This window comes from Thermobia domestica, chromosome 13, assembly GCF_964235325.1.
Source record: "Thermobia domestica chromosome 13, izTheDome1.hap1.1, whole genome shotgun sequence".
NCBI classification, from domain to species: domain Eukaryota; kingdom Metazoa; phylum Arthropoda; class Insecta; order Zygentoma; family Lepismatidae; genus Thermobia; species Thermobia domestica.
Window position 1 is genome coordinate 63,404,682 of NC_137466.1, and position 24,638 is coordinate 63,429,319.

General features: G+C 35.9%; 1 protein-coding gene across 5 annotated transcripts in view; it reads left to right on the forward strand.

Moving 5' to 3' along the window:
- rhea (Talin_middle and talin-RS domain-containing protein rhea) overlaps positions 1-24,638 on the forward strand; it is a 270,830-nt gene that overhangs the window by 92,400 nt on the left and 153,792 nt on the right. The window contains exon 1 of one of the 5 annotated variants that reach the window (XM_081735807.1): positions 1,267-1,407. The exons of the other annotated variants lie outside the window; for them this stretch is intronic. The gene's annotated coding sequence lies outside the window, so the exon portion shown is untranslated. Of the gene's footprint in view, positions 1-1,266; positions 1,408-24,638 lie in introns of those variants that run through there. 5 annotated transcript variants of the gene reach the window in all.

Below are 24,638 nucleotides of genomic sequence, written 5' to 3' on the forward strand. Positions count from 1 at the left end.
CATTTTTACCCCAAAGAGATTGAAATATTTCGAAAAAACCCAATTAAACCCGAAAAAACCCAATAAAACCCGAAAATACCCGAAAAAACCCACATGGGTCCAGGTGGGTTGGGTTTTTTCAAAAATACCCGGGTTTTTTCAAACCCTGGTTGTGAGTAACATATGACTCCTACTTCCTGTTTTTAACTACTTTCCAAATGTGTTATGTGTATGTGTGACTCCTATTTACATTTTGTTAACATTATTTGAGGAGAGAAAGTAGTCAATACTTGAGTTAAGCAGCAGGTATTTTCTTATTGTTATTGAGCTGCTGACACTGTATTTGTGTGGACTGTTTTATAACCTCCTGTAGAAATTGTTAGAAAATTATATTTTAATAGGAATATTCCGAAATTCCGTGAATGAAAATTCTTCCAAATAATTTCGAAATTGGGAATTAAGTATTTGACGCCTTTCTTATTTGTGTCAACACATAGTTTGTGGAAAGATGACATATGGTCATTTCGGAATATTATTTAAGTATGATTAGAATAACTATGATTTGGTTAGCATATATCTTCTGGTCAAGGCAAGGGATTTACGTATTGGAATTTAGAAGAGACTACATTTATCTGTTACAAATGTACGATGACTATTACTATAAGATTAAGTAATAATATAAAAAGGGAGAGAACAACTGAAACTGTTTATATGTGCCAATTCGCGGTTGTTTTAAAGCTTTATCGAGCAAAAAAATAACGCTTTGTAGTATGAGAATCATTCGGCATATTTTGAACTGTCAGCACTTTTTGTTTCGTATTTGTAGGGAGTAATTCCCATGGTCTTTTTTGATATGGTTTGTTGGAAGTTACAAAGATTTGCAATTTCTGATGTAACAATAGCTAAGATGCATTTTCATAGGAAAGAGTAACTACTGTGTTGTACTCAGAGCATTTGTAGAATGAAATATAGTTTATGAGAGAGCGGAAAATGATCTGATGTTAAGAAAAAAGAAAACAAAATATCATGGAATATTGTTTGACATTTTATTTAGCATCTTAAAATATTGTCTACTATGTGAGATCCATATCAAAATGGTTCAGATAAGGCTAAAACTAGCAAATGTGGAAACACTGATTCGAACTTGCAAAGAAAACGACGTCTCTTTGGCGCCGCACAGTCAGACAACGAATTGGCGTCGTGAGTGGCGCCACTGTGTCGGCGCCGACGCGGGGCGTGGTGGTGGATGATTTTGATTGGTCATTGTACAAGGGCGCCGGAGTTCGACAGTAGGGGGTAAGACGCCCTCTGTGTCCATTTCTCTCATCTTCTGACTCTCGAACTCCAGCATATCTGGACCAAGAACCAAGAGACCATCGGAGAAGACCCTGCAAGCCATGGTCCCTGGGTTTACTCACCATCCAGTCAGTAAGTCCATACTTAAGTATCTTATATCTTTCACGTTCCCAAAGTTATTCCCCCCACCCTCTATTTATTTGTGTGGGCTGATTTTTTTGCACTTCCTTTTTCTATTTTGTTGAAGGAAGACATTAGTTATCACTAGTCCTTGTCCCAATAAGAACACTTTAAGTGTCTTCCTTATATCATTTACTTTTTAACTTTATCAAAGGTGAGATTTGTTGATTCTCTATATTTTTATTAGTATAGTATCACCTTTTGACATTAATTTTCTCAAAATTTGTTACTTTACCTTCTTTTTAAATACTGATATATTTAGACTTCGTTGTCACATACTTGGTTTCTATGTAACTATCAATGAGTTAACACGTTACGTAGTATAGTTGTTAATCTTTATATAATTCCATGTTGTTTTCCTATAACTTCTATATGTCAGTAGTTTATTAAGTTTTAAAGAGCAATATTTGATTTTCAACTCCTATAAAAATATTTTTACAAAATGATCGTGGTTTCTATTAAGTAGGTAATTTCCATTCGTGTCTATTCGTACTTAGATTATCTTTCATATTTATAAATTAAATGTTTTTATTTTACATTATAGGTTGGAAAATACACTTTAATAAACTATACTGAATAAATCTGCGTAATTAAGAAATGTATTACTTCGTTTTGCAGTCTTCAATGTTTCTGGATACTGAAATATGCTTAAGAATTCTTTTTACATCTTTAATTTTTTGCATTTTCATAACAGTTCCGTAGAATGAAATGAGAAAATAGGTTTATTATTATTATTATTTCATCCAGTGCTCAATACTGATTGTATAACTTCTAGAACAACCAAGAATAAACAGAAATTCGTAGAATTAATTGATATTCTATTCTAAGAAGATGAGAAGGAAGCTAGATAGAGAAATAGATTTCACAGACAATGAAGATAGAAAGATTTTAGGAATACAGTAAGCATTAGAGAAAGCTTGGTTTGCTGAAGATTATTTTATCACTGATTCTCGGAGAATTTTACTTAGGCACCGTTTATTAATAATAAATCGATACTTTTTGAATTGCATTTTGTTTAGCGAAGAACATAAGTGGTAAGTAATTTAGTTTTATGGTAATGAGAAACTCTTCGAGAATCTTAACTATGTTTCAAATCTTACAGCACGTGTGACTTTTTAATGACATTTGAGAAAGAATATGAAATAATTTGCGATTAAACGAGAACAAAATGTTAGAAAAACAAGAAGAAATATTTACAGATTATTATTATTATTATTATTATTATTATTATTATTATTATTATTATTATTATTCATTATTACTTGTAGAAAGGAATCTTTTTTTGAAGTACTGATTATTTGGTCTTCTGCATCTATGAAATGTTTTGCTTTCGTATTGACTTGAACCGTAATTGAATTAGCGCACTATTTCTTTTATCTCCTGTGCTATTGATCCGCCCATTCTCTAGTATCGTTAATCACTTCATTTCCAGGTTGAATGAAGAATCTAGTGAACATACCGTAGTTGCATCCATCCCCTAATAGACCTACTTGGCTTTCATGTTTGTTCGCCACGAAATGTAACCAACTACCTGTCGCGATACGGGAGCCAAATTTTGAAATTTTAGTGGAAGGTAAAAGAAGTCCATTCTTGATTTAGGAACCTGTCCAGTGTATTTTTCTCTCCTCCTGTATTTTGCTATTAGTAGTGGTAGTAGTATGCGGGGGAGGATGGGATGAATGGGTTTGTGCAAAGCGCAGGTCTACCTCTGCGAACACACGCATTCTAGTAACACACATTCTTCTGTGGAACTATTCCCTGCTGTCACCGTCTTTACCTTCCGTGAGACATGGCCAACAGGAGTTCCCGCGGCTGCTGTGGTCTTTTGTTTTCGTATTTCTATTCGGACTCTGTGGTGACTAAGAGATTATCATTGTGGCCAGCTTACTGGGTAAGCTGATGATATAGTTAGCAGCAATTTTGATTTACACTGTTATATAGTCATCTTCCTGAATTGATAGGTACTTTGTGTGGCACCATACCATAACAGTTCGGGGACCATATAAGTGGATATTCAATTACTGTTGAAGATAAACTTGTGAATCACACATTACCATAGGTGGTTGCCTAACTCATTGAGTTGGGCATTAGGTGTCTTCAGTTTTAAACTTATTAGTAGAGATCCAATAGTTTATCCGTAATTTTATAAAATTTGATTGAACTGTTTCTCTGGCGAAGCAAAATATGTATGCTAGTATCAAATAATGTTTGTTTGTCGAAATATTGACAATTTCACGTGATATGTTACTCCATGTTAAACGAAATGAACTTCATTGCCGAAACATTATAGGCATTCTGTATCGAATTGATACTAAATCGTACTCTTCATGCATATACGCCTGTCCCCCTTTTTTCTTCTATATTTAAGATTTTTATAATTGGGTTGGACAACGTATAACTAAGTTGAAAATCAATATTTAAATAGTCTATGTCAAGGACATGGAGCAGCCAAGTATATGTAGCATTAGAGTGTTAAGATGATGATAAACATTTTAGTCGCTAATTGGTTGTTTTATGTATTCGATCATTACTCTTTCTTGAAATATGTGGAGTATTCAGTACGTCGGGATTTTTTTTTTTTAAACAAGGAAATAATTGCTCAGGTAAATAGCTTCTGTTCGCGGAAACATAATTAAGAGTAACTGCCCATTATACAAACTTTAACAATTTATTTACACATTATATATCAAAATACATTGAAGTGAATCGCTAATAGAATCACGTAGTTTTTCTTGTCATTTCCGTTGTGCTCAGCTTTCCCCATAGTGCACATGAAAGCATATTATTTAAATACTTATAAAACAACACAATGTTTGTGCTGAGGACTGTCTTATAGGTTTGGGTATATTTAGGTTTCACTGTATTACCTGAAGAAGCAAAAATAATATTAGCTGTGAGGAATATCGCATATTAAAGTGATTAAGATGAATAAGGAATTATAGTTACCGGTACTTAGAAAAGTGGAGGGGAAAAAGCGAGTTTTCATTTTTCAATAGGAACTTAGATATAGTGAACTTATTTTCCTCCAATGTGTTTTATTCCATCTTCTTCTGGAGCAACCATAGGTATAAAGTCTTGTAATGAAGAGGGAACACAATAATGATACTTTAATTAACTCAGGCGTCTTCGATTCTAATAGCTACAATAGCTAAACGGTGTGATTTTTCAGCTTAGGAAGAGTTATAACCATATGAATAGTTGTTAGTTTATGAAATTGATGGATACACCGGTTCCCATCATAAATTCTGGCTTTCTAGAACAGTGTTTGCAATCTCTTCATTCAAATAGCATGTCAATTGCTTCACTGTGCAGAATTACGGTAAATTCTGTAACCTCATCGGGATTTGAGTAGGGAACTATCCACGCTAACCATTCTGTTACATGAGTGTACCTATATTTACTACAAAAGAGTTTTGCTCCTATCTGTCTTGGTTTATGCAGTGACATAGCTGTCACTCTTCAAGGGATTCAGACCAATTACTTTCCTCTTCGTCCCTCAAATGAGGATAGTTTACTAATAAATGAAAATCGAACACCTTGTATTTTTTCAAAAGCTATTGTAATGGTTTTCTGTGTATTTCATAAGTTGCTATGTATTTAACGATTGTATTGTCATCTGGAGAGGTTGTTCACCAATGAACGAAAACAAGCATAACCCAGGAACCCAGTAAATTACAAAAACTAGCTAAATTCTATAACATTCAATTTTCTTAAACTGAGCAGCAGTTCGATTCTATAAGTTTGTTTGAAAATATGATGCTAAGTGTCTACAAGGAATAGAATCCTTCTCTATACGTTGTTTTATTGTGTTTCTGACTGGCAAAATTTATATCGTGCTGATTCACGAATATCGAAAAGGGGAAAACCGCTTACGTATGCGACATTGAAATGTAATCTCGCAAAAAAAAAAAAAAAATCACTGTATCCTTTGAATTTTAATTGTGCTTGTGTCCCTATATGTAATAGAGAAGTTACGAGTTAACGGAACTTTAAATAGAATACAAGTGGCTAGCATGATTGCTAGGTGTGAGCGTGGTTTTGGATTCGATCCCCTGGTGGAAATGCTTGCCTTGTATACAAAGACGAGTATTGGTCCAGATCTCGCCAGTAATGATTCCGCAGTAGGTCTATCCTTATTTTTGCATCAGTGCTGAAAAGGGACAACTTGCTATCTAATGCGCTGTACTCCCATCAGGTCTTGAAGTCCCCCCCCCCCTCCCGCACAGCAAAAACGAGCGCTCTAATCATGAAGGTACTGATAATTTCCGTGTAAGATTTTCTGTCTATGGTAAAGTAACCAGAGACTTCAGATCAAGTCTGTACAACATAAATACTTTGAACCTCGCTCTATAACGCTACCTACCTATATTCTTCTCTAACTTGCTAATATAGAGCATATATAATGTGATCGTCTATTTTTTCTCATTATTATCGTGAAACCATGGATAGGTGAATGGTGAGTAATATTCTTCCCTGTACACAAAACATTTGACATTTAAGTGACACGTTAGCATGCGCGCAGACATCAAAGAGGGAAGTGCAGTTGAATCGAAGGACTTATCAGTGTGTGAAATTTCATATGATGCGCTACGTACGTGTTTTGTGCTCTGCTGCGTTATTGACAGTTTAATTTCTGAGTAAGGGGAGAATGTTGAACTTACCATGCTGTCTCACCATTTTGGGCAGTTTAATATCTACAAGGATCAAGAAGTGTCGAACTCCGGTCTATAGATCTAAGAAACAACTGCAGTAAATCGGAATACGATTCACCCCTTGTTTCCTTCAGTTGCATCACAGAAGGCACAACTGCAGCATACTTTAAAAAACATTTATATCATTAAAAAAAGAAATAATTATTTCTGTAAAATGAGCATAGTTCACAAAATCTAAAAGTTTGTCAAAAGTAATAACACTGTTTAGAAGCACTTTGGTCTTGATTATCAGATCACTACTTCTTTAAATAGTGAAATATTACTCCATACGTTTCATAAGATGGCGGAGAGTTACCAAGTAGTTAATCTGTGCTGGTGCTGTTAAAATTATTCATTATTCGAATGCTTTTTCTTCTGTTATTCGAATATCTGAATTTAGTTTTCAATATTCGAACAGCTATTTCGAATAATGAATTTTACGAATATTCTAATTTTAGCAGCATTAATCTGTGCTGTCAATAAGGTGAAAACTAATGAAGCTATTAATTAATGTACTAGACATAAAATACACACTTCATGAGATAGCAGTTTGGCGGACGAATATGCATACTTTATTTTATTTTATTTTTTTCCGTCTAAGATTATTGTGCGGCTTTTCTAGCATTCAAAAATTATTCATTAAAATGCGGGAAAAAATGAGTAGCCAGGCTGTAAATAAGAAAGACGATACACTAACTGAAATTGAACCAAATGCGCCATTTGGTACAGTCTTGTTAAAAAAAAAAAAGACTTGGCCACCCTCCTCTCTTTGAAACGCCCGGTACCCTTACACACAGTTGGAATTAAATCAAACAAATGAAGTAGGTTTTCTTTGGCAAATTGCGATCATTGCATTCTACTCAGCAAATTTCCCCAGTTCTTTTTCACACGCACATTTCAAAGTCTTCTGGAACTAGAGTCAAAGAACTATAATTTCCTGGGTACAGAATATGGGCTTCTAAAGCAAGGTGATTGGCCAAGTTTTTTTTACAAGACTGTTCATTTGGGATGGGACACACATCTAAACGTTTCATTTGAACTAATTTCACGGCATCTTTTGCTCTAAATTATGAGAGTTTATACTTCAGTTCAGTAATTATTAATTCTGTATATTGTCATAAGCAAATATGGTTCTCTTTTTAACTTGAGGAAGGAAAACTAACAGTTATCAGTCTTCTAGGGGACTAAAAATTAGAAATCGGGCATTTATAAATTTGGTTAAATTAATGAGACTCGATTAAGATTCATATTGTATCTTATTTATATGTGTTTTCTTGTTTCATTCAAGTATCAATTGATACTAATAAAATAAGTATTAAATTACATCAGTATTTAAAAAAATGGTGACCAGTTAGTTCCATGTACGCTTGAGTGTATTACTGAAAGGAAGGTTTTAACTTCTTTTATTTAAGAGAAGCTACAAAGCTAGCAGAACTGAAGTATCGTGGGCAATTCTTTCTTCATATAGTATATATATAGTAAGCTCGAAATGAAGGATCTGGAGTGGAGCATAGATTAGGATTAGGAATAACATGTATACATAATCATTTCAGCATCATAAATATTTCGTTAGCAGTGGCAGGCAAGTTGCAAATTCTGAAGGTTTGCCTTATACATCATGATCTTCATTTAGTTTCGTCTTGATAGGAGCTGTCTGTTTTATTTTTAAACTATGATTGTACGTAGTCGTTTTACTGTGCATTTTTCCTTTCACCATGTTATATTCCCAGAAAACTATTCTCCTTCAGACAAACCACGTATCTGTACCTCTTTCCTCTTTTTTTTTTTTTATTTACCTGCCTCCAACATTATTTTCTCTTACTGTTTGTAGCCTTCCTGATTTTTTTTCGTTGGACTCAGTAAAATTCCTTCTTCTTCACACCCACATTTCAAAGTCTCCTGGTTCTTTTCATTGCTTTGCGTAGTGTCCACAATTCTACCCCGTAGTATGTAACACTCCACACGAAACATGTGAAATTCTTTTTAATAACTTTGTTCAAAGACCCACAAAATATTCTTCCTGAATACTTTTTTCGTCATTCCGATGATTGATTTTGTATCACGATCGCACTTCATATTTTTACTAGTAATCCGAAAGCTGATTATTTGCTCTGCTGTCTCTCATTGTACTTTTACACTTTATACAGATCTGATCCAACAATCAGTTTTTCGTTTTTACTTTTATTTTACACAGCTTTCGTACTTCATGTTGAATCTGCCAACGTCCTTAGCAATAGCTATGTCATGTACAAACCATCTACATGTAACTCTTTTTTTCTCCTGCCAAAATTCTACATTCTTTACTAACTTCTAAATCCGGTGAAGCACATTTAATTATACTAGCTGAACCTGCGCTCTCTACACAGCGCATCATTCGCATATGAGCATAAATCTCCTTCTCATTCCTCACAACATAAGTACATGTCCCTTTACAGACACAAGTGAAAGATGTCTTGATTTTTAAAAAATCGGCAAGGGATATCATAAAGGAGATTTTTTTCGATTATTTTTTCTCAATATCTCGCACCGTTTGCAAGATTTGAGCCTACTTCCGGTTGGAGTTTAATTCATGTATGACCAGTGTTTTCTTTCTTCTTGCATGCAGTATGTAATAAGCAAATACATTACATATGCAATTAATTATAATGTCAGTTATATATGGTGTTCATTGGGCAAAACACTCAAAAAATATTTATCGTAAGACTCGAGAAATGGTTATCCTTCCTTTTTCACTATTATTTGGCCATGGAACAAACGCCTGAGACATATGTAACCCCAATATACAACATTGTAGTGTTGGAATGTATAACGCATAGGATATGATGCTTTTTTTTTGTTTTTTTTAAATTTCAACGCTTCCAGCAGTTATAAAAATATATGAGTCTGTATAAATTGAAGTATAACAGACCAAAGTAAATAAACCTAAGTCTACTTTTGCATTATCTAGAAAATAAAAAGACAGGATAAACACCCGTACAAATATTTTATGATATTTTCTTAAGTCAATTCCCGACTTTCTTCTAGGTCTGAACTTGTCGTTGGTATTAGGAGATGCATTTTTTTTAAGAGTTTACAGTGGCTAGAAAACAACCTAAGTACTATTTTCGCATGGAGACGTTCATTTCTATGGTTCTGGCAAACGAGGATATAACTTGGCAGTTCTTTCTTTCTCTCTTTCTTTTTTTAGTTATTCGTATACTGAGTTTCAACCGAATCTGGATCATGTGAATAGTCTTATGCCTAGTATATCTTTGTTCTGCAGATTTGTTTATTCGTGTAAAAGCAGCTAAACTATTTCAATTTAAAAATGAAAACTTTGGATTCGGTTGTTGTTGATATTTACGTACTTATGCAAATATGTGGCGATGTTTGTAATTGTCTTCGGAATCACTGAACAAATTTTAATTTACAAAAAAAATAAATAAATAAATAAATAAATAAATAAAAATAACAAAATCATTATAGTTTGGGGTATAACACTTTCTAGGTACTTTGCTTAAAAATGTGTGTTGTGTGCTGGTGCGCTGGAGAAATAGTTTACATTAAATAAAGTGCCTAAATCTTATACAACCCATTTTACATTTGTATCTTTTTGGTTGTATATCTTTGAGGAGATGATTCTTGGAGAAGTCGCAGAAATTGGTGATTTGTAAACTGAAAAGAAAGAAAGATTATTTTATTTTTTTGAATCATCATCATAAGTATTCTGCCATCACTGGAAGATTCTCTCCTCTTATGTCATCGTTTTCATGCGAGGGTCGCTCTCTAGAATCGTCCATCAGTCTTAATTTTTCCACTTTCCCGTTTACTTTATATGACATCCCTAATAGACAGTTTCTTCTGAAGTAATGTCCTTAGATCTTCTTTTCCACTTTTTGTAATTGTCTCTTCACTATTACTCTTCTTTCATTAATTTTAATTTACTTCTTATTGTTTTTCGTTGCTCTGATAATGATGATGATATTCTCTATTCTCGTATTTTAAACATCTTAAATAATAATAATAATTAAAATAATGACATCTTCAAATAAAATTGTTATTTTGTTCATTTGATTGACGTTACACACATGTAAGCTACTGAGAACTTGAAGATTTTTTAGGGGGTCTAGAAGGATCTGCACTCACTACTGTTTTTCCTGAAAATTACGTACCGACCTGACTGATTAATTCTCCTTTATTTTCGGCATTTTGAATAAAATGCAATGTAATGTTTTTAGGAGAAAATTTATTAAATAAACATGTAGAATAATAATTTGGTATGTAGTTAAGAAACCTTCCCCAAGAACTTCTCAAAGACAGCAACTTCATCTGATCGGACTAACATGGCACTTAACGTGTTAAACTTTTAAATCGACACACTTAAACAGAGTACACTACGAATTGATTGTAAAGATCGAACAATATCATACTGGTTGATCCGATTTCAAAGCTTAAAATTTAGTTCGTATTTTATTTACGATTGATTTAATCAGATGCTTTGCTTTGATTGGATTTGAAGTAAGTTCAGTGAGTAACAATTTGAAAGCTAGTGTGTAATATAACTTCTTGTGCTGTCTGTTTTCAATAAAATCTTAAATGGCAAGTTGTGTTTTGAATCTAGTTATTTTTTAAAAGAAATAGTGGTATATTAGGAACAATTTAACTTTGATTACGAGTCAGCAGTTAAAACCGCTTTCGTGCCCGAAAAGTAACTTAATTTCCTAAAAGTAAATGCCAAACATAAATAACATTAACGTTTACTTACCCAGGATGTACTTAAACCTGAACTCACAAAGTGGGGGTGATGTATTTATTTCCTGAAAGCTTGGGTCAAGGTAAGATCAAAACCGGTTACCAAAATTGGGGAGGTCTCAAGCATTTCCTTGGGGGCAACACTTTACTCATTTTTATTAACATCTTTAAGCGTGTCTCCCGAAAAATTTGAAACGGTGAGACAGATATGAAAGCAGAAAAACGTTGTTTCATCATTTCAAAAGTACAACGTATCAAAGTAAAATAAATTGTCCCAGGATCCTCCGCAGGGTGTCAGACGGGGTACAACTCAAAATTTTAAGTGGAAAAGGGGGTCAACTTGAATATCATATGAAAGTTAGGTTGGGTTGGGTTACACCTGTCTCACCGTTTCAGATTAATAGGAGTGGGCATTGACTTTTCAATGACGCTTGTGTTGACATTTTGACCCACCGCCATTTTGCACAGGCGTATCATCAAGAGTCGAAACTTGTTTCATCTTTCACTTAACATCAGCTTTCATACGATACTCAACTTGAACCCCTTTCCCATTTCAACATTTTGAATTAGACCTCGTCTGGGACCTTGCGAGGGACCCTGCAACTTTTTTTTAATACTTTGAATCATTATACTTTTGAAATAATGAGATATCCGTGTTTTTGTTTTTAAACCTATTCCACTGTTTCAAATCCATACGAGTGGCCATAAACTTTGCAATGAAGATTGTGTTGATATTTTGACCCACCGCTATTTTGTACAGGCTTATCGTAGAGAGTCGAGACTTGATTTCATTTAACACCAACCAACTTTCATACGATATGCAAGTTGACCCCCTTTTCCATTTAAAAATTTTGAATTGTATTACGTCTGGGACCCTGCGGGAGACCCTGGGACAATTTATTTTACTTCGATACGTTGTACTTTTGAAATGATGAAACACGTTTTTCTGTTTTCATATCTGTCTTACCGTTTCAGACTTTTCGGGGTTGTATAGACACGCTTAAAGATGTTAATAAAATTGAGTAAAGTGTTTTCCCCCAAGGAAATGCATGAGACCTCCCCAATTTTGCTAACCGGTTTTGATCTTACCTTGACCCAAGCTTTCAGGAAATATATGCATCACCCCCACTTTGTGGGTTCAGGTTCAAGTACTTCCCTAGTTAGTTCTAAGATCAGAGTTGTATCGAAAACAGAGAGCGCTCTAGTGACTATATGATTAACATACGCAGGTTAAGCACAGAAGATCCAGGTTTGATTACCAGTAGGAGCTCATGTGGTTTGAATCCTACGTTAAGCTGTAGGCCCGTGTCTCAAATAATTTTGGTGCTTAAAGATTCAACTCCAAACCAAAACTGTTCACTGACTTCCCAGGTTTGAAAAATTTCTAGAATAAAGTCTATATACTTAAAATTATTTGACTTTCGTAAAGTTAGCTTTGTGGTGGACAAACATCGTGTGGGTGATTCTCTCACTTTCATCATCCCACCATTTCGTTGATTATCATCATCATCGGCTCGGAGCATAATTGTGGGATGTTAAAAATTAACAAATTAAGAGAGAGAGGGAGAGAAGTAGGAAACTCCAGGTTGTCTTTTTCCTCAGCAATGTTAGAAATTGTAGCTAGACTGCAAAAGTACCTTAATGGTAAAAAGTAAATTGTTTTCCTTTGAAAAGTAGGAAAGTCGGATTTAACCGAATGTGTGTGTGTGTGATCAGGCGAGTGGAGAAATCGAATGTTTTCGTAATCCGCAAAGATTCCTCTGTTCGTCCTGCTCCCCTCGTGTCGGACGATCAGTGCATAAGCGAGTGAGGTCAGCGTGCACTTAGCTGAGTGAAGAGTGAACCACAGGTCGACATCCATAAGGAAACCATACACCCAGAAGCAAACAAAGCAAATGGGAGAGCTGAGGTATTAATCGACTCTCTTTCCTCTCTCCACTACGACATAACACCCGAGACGACAGCTCAAGAGAACACACTGACGTAGTAGACTTGCTTTCGGTTTTCTCTTTTTTTTAAGGTAATGGGATTGGATTTCTTTTCATTCCGAAGACGTACTTACTTTATTTACGAGGATTAATGTGGGATATTTTAGGATTATTATCCTCCGCATTTTCAAATCTTCATGCAAATGAACGTGAGTTCGTTGGTCTTCCAGTACAAAAGCGTTCTCAGTTCGGCATCCGAAAATTTGTAGTTGAGTTTTAAAATTGATTTTCTGGTTCTTGAGTAAAACAATGCTTATGATTTAAGAGTATGAGTTCGAAACATAACAGTTCACTTGGCTTTAAGTTTTGGTGAAACTTACATTGTTAATTAAACTTGCATAAAACCCATGCAGATACACATACAGTACATTTTGTAAAGCCTATTGCAGTTTAATTGAAGCTTTTTAAATACGGAACTTTTAAAAGCTTTCTCGTCAACTTAGCCCCCTGTCACTTGCTACAGCGCTCATCTTTGGTGCATATGGTTCCGTGTTAGACTGAAACTCCAAGTTGCAGGAGTGGAGATTGCATTTTAAATGGATTTGTGTTTTCACAGTGTTGCACAAGGAATGGCGTTTAGACAGAAGTGGCGAACTAACAAAACCAACGTGCAATTTAACGCTTGGAAATTACATTTGAAGTGTTCGAATTGAGTTGAGATCATTTTGAATTTAACGCCCCTTTCAGCAGTGAGGCTATATGAGACGGGACGTACTGATTAACGTGAAATCCGAACCACATGAGCTCCCGCCGGGAATCGAACCCTGGTCTCCGACGCCAAAGGCGCGTACGCTAACCGCTTAGCCACGATGGAGCTCTTGAAGTGTTCGAGTAGTAAGCCTAATACCAAACTGCTCTTTGGCAGCTGGTTTTCGTGCATACATATAGTTTATGGGTGTCGTTCCTCTTTCCCTAAGAAAATGCTGTTTCAAAGAAAGTGGACGATTCTTTTGACCATACAGAGTGCATTTTCAGGGGGGAAAAAAACTACGTTGAGTTCGCCTTTACTACCTGGAACCTACCTATTACCTTTCATCCAACCCGCATTTAATTGACATATGTAAAAGTAAATGGAAAATAAGAAAGTAATAGATCCTCTAGTGCGTCTTCGTATAAAGCAAGTGCTCACCATTTTTCCTGCTTTACCGCTTCAAAATAAATTACTATACTGAATTAAATATGCATAAATATGTAATCTCTCTTTGTCGTGTCAAAAAAGAAGAAGAAGCAAATGGATTGTAGCTTGTTTAAATGTACTAAAAATCTTTTAATTTTTCCACATTATATATTCGTGTTATATTAAATATAACTTCCTCATAAAGTACGAATTTCGAATTTCGCTACAGATGATAGTATTACTCTGAAAGTTCAATCTGAGACGTAGTATTACGTCTCAAAATATAATCTGATTAGAGAAAGAGAAACGTATTAGTTTGTACATTCAAACATGGTAATTTTATTATATTTAGGCCTATTTGTTAGTGAAACGAAGTTTTTAGAAGTTTGATAGAAAGTTTGTTGCAATTATTAATGCAAAATATCAATGTTTTCATATATATGAAGTTCTCTGGCTTATTCTGATTGTTGCCCTCTCCTAATCTGAAATTTCCAATATGCTGTGTAAATAGAATGATATTCCCCTTCTCCCATGCGTACGTGTATATTGTTGCTATCCTCGGATAACCACACTACCATCTTACATCTAGTTTAGCAGAGAAACAAATTTTGACTAGACCAAATCTCATTATTGTTTAATAATTATTTGAGACGAAACCGAGACAGCTTGGTCTTTTATCTAGTAAGTCTCGATACCGTAAGACGGGGTTACCGTAACACGATTAAAGGATTTTTAAAGAAATCGTATGTAACTTACAAACATAATGATTTAGAACACTGTATTGTAAACATATAAGAGCAATATATATAAGGAAACATTAGTGCAAGTTCATTAGTAAACATTCAGTAGTGCAAAGTAACTCCATAGATGGGATTACTTTGCACAACATACAAAAAAGTATGTTCAACATATGAACATAACGTTTCTGTGCAATGTTTTCCCTTCAGTGTTTATATATTCCAATTTCTACACGAAATTGCATGCAGTCTACAAATATTGATATTAGAATGATGGTACCGGTATCGGTACTTAATATGAATTATCAATATTTGAAAAGAAACTTATGTATTTTCTGGTACCGGCACAGGAACCACATTCTGATAGTTTAGCATATGTCCCACAAAAATGCCAACTCAGGAACGGGGAAAAAAAAAATCCTCGTGAACTAATTTGCCTTCGTTATTTTTTATCTCCAAGAATATAATTCCAACTGTAATCAATGGAAGATTTGTCAGGTTTGGGACTTTCAGGCTGAAGCCTTCCCAAATTGCATGATTTTTTTTTTTTTTAATCTAATGTTAGTCATTCCTATGCGTATAAGCTTTAAGCACCCCGTTAAAAGTCTAGTGATTCCTACAAAAACGAAGCCTTTGTGAGTGAAGCCCCTCTCAAACTATTTTTCTGGATCTGTCACTGTTCATAATTTATTTTCCAACAAGAAATTCATTCCGGCATCTACCTAAATAGGAAATTTACCTAAATTTAGAATGCAGGAGATTCTAGTAGTAATCATTTCTTATCTAAGGGGTATTTTGGACCGGTGCAAAGTAACCCCGATTAGAGGCTGAAACCGCCTTCTCCCAGTTTTACTTGTGTTATGAGACTAAAACGTTTCACATTTCAATTTCAGTTATTGCATCAAAGTCCCATTATACACAGTAGTATTCTACGAAACTGACTTAATTTTGACGGAAATTCTTGTACGTGATATCTTTCAATTTTTTGTCGGCCTTTAGCGTATGGCTATTTGAGAATGCGTTACCCCCCCCCCCCCCCGCAGGGAACGCGGTCAAAGTGGCTACTCGGTAATTTTACTTTTGCCAGAGTTATAAATCATACTGTGAGCCAGTCAGGGTTTCCGGGTCTTTTTGCCAGGTCCAGGTCTATACTAGCAGAGTTCCAATACTTTGCACAAAGCATCTTCCAAGCAGCTACTTCTTTCTAAAATCCCCTTGCCTGGTAACACGTCTTTCCTTTTTGTCCTTCCTTTAGACATCTTTTAAACAGCAGGCGGTCTATTGTTCCGAAACGCACCAAATACGCTCGAGCTGACATTTTCTCCGCGTTTTTATTGCTTTCGCGTTTGTGATTAGCCATCTACATTTAAATACATAGTCAGCGTATTCCGAGCATACGCATGAGCAATAAATACGCTTTGCAAACGCTACCAAATAGCCGGGTACTTACAATGACTGCTTTCCATGCTTCTACAACAACAAACCCTCCGGGTAATTAGAACTGATGTTAACCGCCAACATTATAGCCGAAATACAGTTAGATGTTCTATCTTACGGTGGCAGTTGAAACTTCCTCTTTACAGTTCATGGTTTTACCGAGAGAAGACTGTGAAACTCTTTTCATATTTTGTGCAAAGTAATCCCGTCTTACGGTACCTGAAGTCGTGGTTTCGTGTGATTTACAAATGCCGACTCGGACTTGGTACCATCCCTAAGTGAAATTGAGGTATTAAGAAGTATCTTGGCAGTGGCCTGCTAATTCTTCTCAATCTTACTGGGATTGTATAATACTAAAATTAATCCAGTTACCTTATTCACAAATTCACTTAAACTTGGTTTTTGGTGCCGTCTAACCAAGTATGTTAGTTTCTGGATATTAGTGTGTAGTACAGTAGTATATATGTATTTACGTATTAATTTCTGTTAAACTTGATCATATATTTTTTCGTAGTAAAAATTGATGTCAGTATTTGAAAGGGTATCCCCACCCAGTGTATTGTTGACTCCCTACTTTCTTGACCAGTGAGTCCCAGAGTCGATGTGGGTATGTAGAGAACCAGTAGGCTCTGTAGGTCACGAATACGTTGGTTTTGATGTCACCAAGTGAGATGTGTTCGAACAGGATTGATGGTCCTGACAGTGTTATAGTAACTTTTCGGGTCACCGTGCGTCACTGGAGAGGCTTCCGGTGGAGATCTTTGGGTGTATCATCATCTCCTAACTCCGTTGTATAATTCTATTCCGCACACTACCCATGAAACCACAGAAATCCAGCAGGATCTTCACAAGAAGTGACGAGAACCTGCCCAGAAGCACAGATTGCTTACTTGTTGGGCGTGTATCTCCGGTAACCGACGGGTCCCTCGGGCATTGTGGGTATAGGGACAACGGGAAGGCACACTAGTTTCCGAATATGCACATCCCGGTGTCACATTTTAAGTTGTTCCAGTGCCAGAGCTCAAAAACTGCTAGGCACTGCTGATCACTCTCGACTATTTCAAACCATGGGTCAGCTGAGCTTGGTTTGGTTCCAATTGAAACCCATTCTTGGGCCTAGTTGTGATATCCACCAGGCCGGTAGCTAGAGTGTGTTATGAGAGAGGCACAGTTCAGTTTCTTCCCTGACACACATATACACACAAACCAAGCTCAGCTGACGCATGGGTCGAAATAGCAGAGAGTAATCAGCAGTGTCTGACTGTTTTGAGTCGTGGCACTGGAACAACTTCAAATGCGACATTGGGGTTTGCATATTTGGAAACTAGCTTGTCTTCCCGTTGTCCCCATACCCACAATGTCCGAGGGGCCCGTCGGTCTGCAGAGATATACGCCCCCAAAATGTAAACAGTCTGTGCTTCGGGGCCGGTTCTCGTCACTTCTTGTGAGGATCCTACTACTGGATCTCTGTGGTTTCGTGGGTAATGTGTAGGATAGAAGTAACGCAACAGAGTCAGGAGATGAGGATAGACCCAAAGACCACCACCGGAAGCCTCTCCGGTAGTGATGAGCGCAAGAGTCTTGGTCTTGCAGTTTTTGCAAGAGTCTTGCATGCAAGACCAAGACCAAGAGTCTTGCACAAGTACTGGTACTACTTGAATTTTTTGGCTTCAGTAAAGATGCCAAAATCTGAAGCCAAATCTGGGAGGCTGGAGTGAATGTGTTCCCAGTAGTTTTATGCAATCCGTGTGAGTCAATCTGCCCCTGTAGCATATAGCTACAGTTTATCGTTTTCTGAATTGGTTGTTCGCGTTTTCTGTAGATATTGCTCGTTTTCAAGGTACACAGGTGTCATCTTGCGTCATGTAAGCTATTTTGGTGGACAAACATAGCGTGCGTGTGAGTTTTCTCAGGTTTTTCCCGTTTCCTCCTACTTTCTTCATTCCACCATTTCAGTCATTTTTCATCATCACCGTTTCCCTTAGCCTTGGTGCATAAGTGCGGAACTAGATCATTTCATTTCAAAGCATACTAGATACTTCTTCCAAAACTGAAGAGAAATGTAGTATTAAACATCGGTAAATTCCGTACACCATAGGTGCTGACTACATGGATATGGCCTTGGCTCCGAAACTCAAGCATCCGTTGGAAATTTTTAATGTGTGCTCATAAAATTAATATCTAAATAACATTTTCATGACATTGACAAAATCTTCGTGCATCTGACCGCAAATTTGATTTTATGGGCAGATGCTTATACGTTGAATAATTGTTTATCAATATAACTTTTAGCCTCGTTAGGTATACGGCACATCGAGGATTGAGCGATATAACATTATACTACGACAGTAAATCTATATTATAAAATTGAAAGTGACTATGTTTGTGACTCCTAATCTCTTGAACCACCCGCTCAAGATCAATCAAATTTTCAGTATAGATTAGGTTTGGGCCTGGAATGTTATTTGTTACCATAGAAGAGAGAGTATTGGAATGTGAAAAAGTACTGCCTGTGTTGTCTTATATTCAAAATTTTGAAGGTCCCGAGTTCGATTTCCGGTGGGGACACTCGGTCGAAAAAATAGTTCTTTCAGACCACCATCCTGAATGAGGTTTTCCTCATTCACACCGGGCAAATGCCAGGATGGTCCCGCTTCCTTCCTTCCCTTTTCTCGGATAGCGTGATCGCCGAGGGACGTCATCCCTCATCCGTGGCTGACGGGCTAACATGGCCATAGTTGCCGAAAGCCCAGAACTCTAATTCCTAATCAGTCTTTCGAAGTGTGTAGAAAAATATGTTTTTGTTGTTGTTGTTTTTTTATATAAGTATAATGTAAGTAGGAAGTTTTTACAGTTTATTATAATTTGTTGCATATGCAGATTTATGTGATACGGAAGTTACAATAGAAACAAACAACATAATTTGCATATGCAGATATAACGCTATTTTTTTTTTTTTTTTGGCTTCTCCAGATAATTTAACAAGCTGATAAAAAATAACAAATCCATGTGGGTGAAATAAATATTAAAATTTTGATAAAATTAAAATACTGATTTTTATTTTTATTTTTTAAGTTCACATTATTTGTTGTAAACCTAAAAATGCATGCTATAAGATAATCATTTCACCTATTAAAATGAAACTAGTAGTAAAGTATATACTAATCCAGCTTTACATTATGACACTAGCAAGATAGTACACAGTATGGTTAATGAGATATAGACCAAGATAGTACACAGTATGGTTAATAAGATATAGCCCAAGATGGTACACAGTATGGTTAATGATCTATAGCTTAAGATAGTATATACAGGGTGGCCCAAAAGTAGGTATATATCCCTGCATTGATCAAGTAACATTTTAGCTTATAGGTTTATTTGCTTCAGCTGTTCTGACCTTAAGATATAAGTTAAGACATTAAGAACAAATAATAAAGAAACTAAGTCTGCCTGATTAATAACATGATATAAAAAGCAGAGAGTTGATCAGTACGGGACTGTATACCTACTTTTGGGACATCCTGTAGTATAGTTACTGAGATATAGCCCAATATAGTACACAGTATTCTTTTTACATTTTATATATTATTAATTAGCAGAAATTGCGTGAGTTTGGTGAGAGGAAGGTGTTTACAGAAGGAAGATTTCTTCCAATGCTTTTCCCGGTGGAAGCGTTCCTAGCATCGCTGCTACGTTCCCTCTTTGCACAGCCATACTTAATCTTTGTATAAGAAAGGCTGAAGCTCGAGTGTCGCCTGTGTTGCGAGTTATTCGGCGTCCAACTTCTTTAATAAAGTTTAGTCCTTCATGACCCCAGGTACACAGTATGGTTAATGAGATATAGCCCAAGATAGTACACGGTATGGATAATGAAATATAGCCCAAGGTGGTACACAGTATGGTTAATGAGATATAGCTCGAGATGGCACACAGTATGGTTAATGAGATATAGCTCGAGATGACAAACAGTATGATTAATGAGATATAGCCCAAGATAGTACACGGTATGGATAATGAAATATAGCCCAAGGTGGTACACAGTATGGTTAATGAGATATAGTCAAGGTAGTAAACAGTATGGTTAATGAGATATAGCTCGAGATGGCACACAGTATGGTTAATGAGATATAGCTCGAGATGGCAAACAGTATGATTAATGAGATATAGCCCAAGATAGTACACGGTATGGATAATGAAATATAGCCCAAGGTGGTACACAGTATGGTTAATGAGATATAGCCAAGGTAGTAAACAGTATGGTTAATGAGATATAGCTCGAGATGGCACACAGTATGGTTAATGAGATATAGCTCGAGATGGCAAACAGTATGGTTAATGAGATATAGCCCAAGATAGTACACGGTATGGCTAATGAGATATAGCCCAAAATTGTTCCTAGCCCTTAAACTTTCATTTTTGTTTAACTATAAAATTGTCCAAAACAAGACATATCAATCGGTAAATAATATCGAGCGGGAAAAAATGACTTCCCTAAAGCTCATTCGTGCTCTATGGTTAACGTAGATGTCCTCGACGCGGGGGGACTCTGTTCGATTCCAGGCGATTCATGTGGTTCTTATCCCACGTTAAGCTGTAGGTCTACATCTAGCTATATGGTAGCTTCGCTGCTAAACGGGACGGTAAGCCCCAAACTCAGATCAACTCGATTAAATGCCTAATGATAAATAATAATGCGTAGTTTTCCAGAAAGTTGAGAAAAACATGATTTTATTCTATTAAAACGTGTCGTTCATTGCCAGTCTGATGGAGCTAATTGTGTCCATTTTTGTTTGATTTTTCCTAACAGTGACACAAAACTCTAACACCCACGCATATAGTTTAACAGTGACTCAATACTGCTTGTAAATGCAGGAATAACGCCATAAAAAATAGAGTGATGCTGTTTTCTTCGTAGTCCCTTCCCTTAGTGTTGTCTCTTACTTGAGACAGACCGAGTTCTCAGATGTAGTCCAGTCTAGAAAAGCAAATTAAATTAATGAATGACAAGATTTATTATCATCATCTTATTTGTGAAGAGAAAGAGACGAGAGAAAAAAAATATATTTTCGGACTTGGGTTTCCGAGTTGTATCTTCTGCAGAGGTCGACACCAGAGCTAGCGATTTGTTTGTTTTTTGGCTTCTGGGTCTTAAAAGTCCATTACTGGAAGCTGTTGAGCGCTAGGCCAGCCATTTGTTTGGTGGGGACAATAGTAACTTTTTCTCTTTGCCTTTTTCCGCTCCCCTATTCTATTTTTCTTTCTTTTTCTGATACTTTTTCTCACTTGGCAGCCTCAATTGCCACTATTTTTTTTTTTTCTTCTTGACAGAATGAATGCTTTCCTGATTGAGCTTAAATACGTATAGTTTTGAGTACAAAAATACACTTTCATTTTTTATATTTTTCTCTTTCGCACAATTAATGTGTCATTAATTGTATGTCATGTAACCATGCAGCATTTCTGTCCACGCGAGGGAGATTTCAAATTATGCTATACATTTTCTATGGTTATGGAACGTACGTTTATGTTCACATACAAATTGACATTCCAATAGAGGGAAACCTTCCTTAACCTCTCTCTCAGTATTTTAGTAACCTCTTCATAAGGGACAATTATTCTCAGTGTTTAGCAATGGCAGGTCATCGACCAAAATAGTGCATATGTGGTTTCTTAATATTATTTCCAAATCACAATAAATGTATTCTTAACTGTGACTTCCAAAGACTCAATACTTTTTAGACAACCTTATATTAAATTTAAAACAAATGAATTGAAACGAAAAGACGATAGACTTGTACAGCGATCAGCAAAAATTGAATAAAAGAAATGAAATCTGTCTTACAGTTATATCCTGTAGGCTAAGGGTGACTAATGATTAATGAAAGTGATAATTATAAAAGAATTAGTTGAATGAGAATTTGGTCGAGAACGGAATAATCCTGAAAAACTACGGATACGATGTTGTTCACCACAAACTCACATGTCCTGGGATCGAACCAGAACACCTCGTACCAAATATATGCGCTCGACCACTAAGCCATCGTGCCCTTCAATAAAAATGGAGATTCACCTACATGATTTCTTTTTAAACAAAATCGAAATGAAGTTTCTGAGGAAATAAATTATGTAGCCTCCACTTTTCTACAAAATTAAAAGACATTTTACTACAAAGTTAGATTCCGAATGATTTCATTTTAACATTTGATATTGTTAGTATTTTTCTAGTCCATTTTATTTCGACGCTTAATGACAATATTAAAAGAAAAAAATGTCTTTACATTCGTATCTGTTTGAACTTTACATAAGTTAAGTTATAATTTGTGTCTTTAATGATATTTACCTCTTCTTATTTCTTTTCTTATATACATGCATAGTCCATGCTCCATTTAGCCAGCTCCTCTCACTGCCTCCGCAGACGAGCGCCTTTGAAGCTATGCAACGTAGAGCCAAAGCTATTCATGTATTTAACTGTCTCCTGATATAAAACGAATCTATGGATTGCCAGAGAATCAAGTAGTTGACCAGCTCGTTTTGGGCTCCAGGTTCATTTCCAGACGCAATCATTTGTATTTAACTAGTACAAATTTAAGACAGACAAGAAAGATGTAAAAAATTTCGTTCAATTCTGACATAAAGCAGCCTTATCAAAGAATGGAAAACCAAGGTTAAATAACCTATGTTCGGGTGTACTAGTGATTAGGGCCCGGATTTTAAAAAAAGTATATTTTGAAGATCATTAAGAAGGCATTTTATCCCGCATATATATTTGAAGTTGCGAATCACTTTAATATTCTTAAAGTCTTGAATTGATAATTTCGTGTATATTGGATATCCATTTTGTAAAAATCCTTATCCTTTGAGTAATGCGGATACTCTTCTTTAGCATCAAGTTTTATTTTCATTCATGTACATTTTTCAACAATTGTTAAAACAATTAAGCGGATGGAAACTAAAGGTACTTTCCTCTTCGACTACTCGAATAGACCAAACTGAAAAAAAAAAAAATAAATAAAATAAAAAAAAAGATGGATAAGGTACTTACCTCCAAGGAAAGATCGAATCAATTAAGCAGTACATGTGTGGGGTCAGTAAATCTTTACCAGATGAATGCTCTGGACCAGGCCGGTAGCAAGCCCAAAAATGTGTTTGGGGGGGAGGGGGCGGTAGAACTTAGGGGGCCCGATCCAACCATATTATAGTTTATCACCATATTATAATTCATTTGCAAGCCTACCGTGAAAATTTTAAGGGGCCAGTAAAAATTTAGCCCCCCCCCTAGACCCTCCGTGGATACAAGCCTGCTCTGAACTTTCTGTGTCATTGTACAAATATTGTCCGCTCAGTCAGTTGATGTTGAAAGGCCAGTTTCAACCTATAAACTTGTGTCAGCAGGCAATAAATGAATTTTGACAAACACATACAAACTCATGGTAGTGTACTTGGAAATTCATTCTGCATATAGTAAACTTTGTAAACAAACTAATCTGAATTGAATAAGCTGTTTCTTAAGTCATATTTGTAGATTTTTAGTGCACATAAATCCGGGCTGTACTAATAATAATAATCAGCTATATGCAGATAAATATGGATAGTTGTAGTTGCGTAGATACAAAGTACCGTAATAATTTATGTGAAGAAAGTGTAATTGGAGATCTTTCGAATAACCATTAGCTTATAGCGGGTTTTATTTCGATTTACAGCCAGTGTTATTAATTGGTTCAGAACAAAAGAGCTTAATTTTACTTGAATAAACTCATGTAGTATTTGTAATAGTAATTTGTTCGTAATAAGGGGACGGTGATAATGATTTCCATCATGCTGTTTCATATTTTGACTATGAAACCATTTTCCCTCCCCCTTGTTTCTCTGAGTCTCCCACTGCAACAAAGTAAAAAGGTATCTCGTCCCCTCCCACTTGAAAAGAATAAACTAACTGTGGGAAAACTGGAAAATGGTTTGAAGCACCCCTTTCCTCATCCATGGTACTTCTCCATTGATTCAGTTTTTGTCGTTAGCCTTTGCAGAGTTGTTGAATTTGACAGAGAGAGGAGAGCATAACATTGACGTTTAACGAGAGCGTCGGTCTCCGTAGCAACAAAATGTGTTTGTAAGGGAGGATGGCGCCGCGATGTTGCTTATAGGAACCATTGACGCATGCACTCTTCCTCTGCATCCTATTCATATGCCTCGCTCCTGGATCTTCTCTTGTGATGATGATGATGCTCTCTCTCAACTGTTTTTTATTGCTCATCAGGGGCAGCTATGTAGCCATGTTGTAACCAAATATAAGCGGCTGGAGGGGACGCTGAATGATAATTGTCATTTGGCGTAGTTGTGAGGTCTCCCGCATCTATGGATAGTGTTAATGTACCATATATATATTAGCGAGTTCATCTTGATTGCACTTCATCTTTTTATATATATATAATGTGAAATCATAGTCTTTTAATTTTCTGTTAACTTCTACATAATTTAGTCGGGG